Raw genomic sequence first — 2518 nt, 5'->3', positions numbered from 1 at the left:
GGAATCTCGAACGGCCCGCGTGTTGTCTTCGGCTGGCCGATATCGCGCCGGTCCAACCGAAAAAAAAGGAACACATCCGACTCGCCTTTGCGCGGCCGCCTTTTAAGTGCGAAGGCCATGCTCGTTGCGCTGCTCGAGGCGTCGTCGTCTTAGACGGACACCCTTATAAGACAGAGAGCGAGACGAGCAGGCGGCGCTTGCGTCGGCAGTGTGTAAGGTTACTTTTTCGGCTGCTTTTTCGGACAGACTCCTCCTGCTCCTCCCCTCCACAGTGTTTCTTCACACGGTCGGCAGAGAAAGACTCCGCGGTCAGCCAGCGGGAGGTGAAAGTGGGAGAGAAAAAAAAATTCTCGTCGCTCGCTCCTGCGACGTCCCGGTTCCCACCGTGCTGAGGACCGGGCGGGCACTAGGGACCGCAAGATGTTCCGTTAACGGGAAAGACATGTGACGTTCCGCCTCTCGACCGGACGTGACCCTGAGACAAAGGGTCTCGGAGCCGCAATGTCCATTCGAGGTGTCGATGTACACTGAGCCCTGCAATTCGCATCAGTTCTCGCGGTTGGATGCGCTTTTTATCGACGGACGAGCCGAGTGATCCCCCGTCCAGGGTTTAGCAATTTTTTTTTATATTTGTTTAGTTTTTGGTTTGTTCGTTTTTGCGAGGGGTATGTGCGAAGAGGTGTTACGGGAGTTTTGCGCCTGCTGCGATGATGAAAGGCGGCATCGGCGGCTGCAAAACAAAAGCGACGGTGACGAAAAAAATGGCGGCCGTCAGTTGCGCCGTTGCGGTGGGCGAAAAGAAGTAGACGCGAAAGCAGCGAGAAAGAGAGGACTAGCTAACTCCGCTGAACACACATCTTTCGCTGCGCTTTTTGTTGCACAATTTTGAGACTACGACGACCACGACGCTCGAGCGTAAAAAAAATAACGGTAATGATCCTACGGGAACCTTGTTACGACTTTTACTTCATCTAAACGATCGGGTTCGGTCGTATTCTCCAGGCATCCAGCACCGAGTCTGAGATGCACGAGTGTCGATCGGTAGTAGCGACGCACGGTGTGTACAAAGGGTAGGGACGTGATCGACGCGGGCTGTTGACACGCACCTACCAGGAATTCCTCGTTCACGGTGTTGGTTTCAGGTCCCGATCCCTATCATGGCAGGTGGTTAAGAGGTTTCTTCTACCAGTTGACACGTAAACAGCATTACACCTTTATTTTATTTTATTGGCTTAACAATTCAAGTAATACGTATAATATCAAATTTCGGGCGGGAAACCGATCACATCGATTTTCTCAAATCTCAGTACCCTGTATACTAAATTTCGAGTTTGTAGACTAAAGATTTATAGAGTTATTGCGAAGGAAAACGTACACAAACACACACACAAACACACGGCCACTTATATATATATTTTTTTCTTTTTTTTCTTTTCCTCACCCCGTTTTCCATTTTTTAGTTGATTGAATTTACGTGATGGTTCACTTCTTTATAATTATTCTAAAATTTTGCCAATCGAATAAAGATATATATATATATATATATATATATATATATATATATATATATATATATATATATATATATATATATATAAGGCATTTCTAAAACATATCTGAGTTTAAAGTTATGAAAAGTGTATTTTAATATAACGCACGAAAGGCCCCCAAATCCTATTTTACACTAGAAATTACTGAGCCAAGAAGAGTTTTTGAAATTTTTAAAAGATAAAACATTACAAGCATGAAAAATTGATTTCAATTTCACGGATGTAGCTTTATTAACGAAATCGTATTGAACAGTGACGCGTAACAAACATTTGATAAGTAATTATAAAGTTAGATAAGGCAAGATAAATTAATATGCGATTAAAATTTGGATCGTTTCATGAAGTAAATACTATTTTAAACTCAAACATGTCATACATATATACTGACTTTAATTGCGATACGGCATTGAGTAGTGAAACACAAGATAATTTCAATAACAAATGGTAATTATGAAAGAACGAGGGTAGATTGATATAATGCATTTATGTAACTTGAGCTGGGCAATTTTATGAATCAAATGTATTCTAAAGTCTCTGTCCTGATTAATAGACCAAACGAGTGTTGTAAGCCCTTTTCAACTTACTGGGCAGTTCGTGAACGTATGCTCATAGAAGACCACAAACACACACACACACACACACACACACACATATATATATATATATATGTATATATATATATATAAAAGTGAAAGTTTCTGTCTGTCTGTGTGTGTTCCTGTGTGTCTCTCTATGTAGATTACCCTACACAATATCTCTGTCAGTTTTTATTCTACAGATTTGAAATTTGTATGCAAAATGCTGAGACTTGGGAATATATTTGTAATCGGTTGTCGACCAGAAATTTGGTTGTTAAAGGTTAAAAGTTCAACGATTTGATCTTGATACTCTACCAAAGTCTTCCGCCAAGTTTGGGTAAGCACTGCACATCTTAGATATAGGTTTCTTAGACAACTAACACAATAACA

At 41.5% G+C, this 2518-nt stretch overlaps 1 pseudogene; it reads right to left on the bottom strand.

Moving 5' to 3' along the window:
* Positions 1–453: 453 nt before the first annotated feature.
* Positions 454–611, bottom strand: LOC145297131 (5.8S ribosomal RNA; annotated as a pseudogene).
* Between the last annotated feature and the right edge of the window lie 1907 nt (positions 612–2518).

Source organism: Euprymna scolopes, chromosome 17 (assembly GCF_053919585.1).
Source record: "Euprymna scolopes isolate OS-2025 chromosome 17, ASM5391958v1, whole genome shotgun sequence".
In the NCBI taxonomy this organism is placed as follows: domain Eukaryota; kingdom Metazoa; phylum Mollusca; class Cephalopoda; order Sepiida; family Sepiolidae; genus Euprymna; species Euprymna scolopes.
Note: the sequence above shows the minus strand (reverse complement) of the source record. Positions and strands in the feature narration are given on the sequence as shown.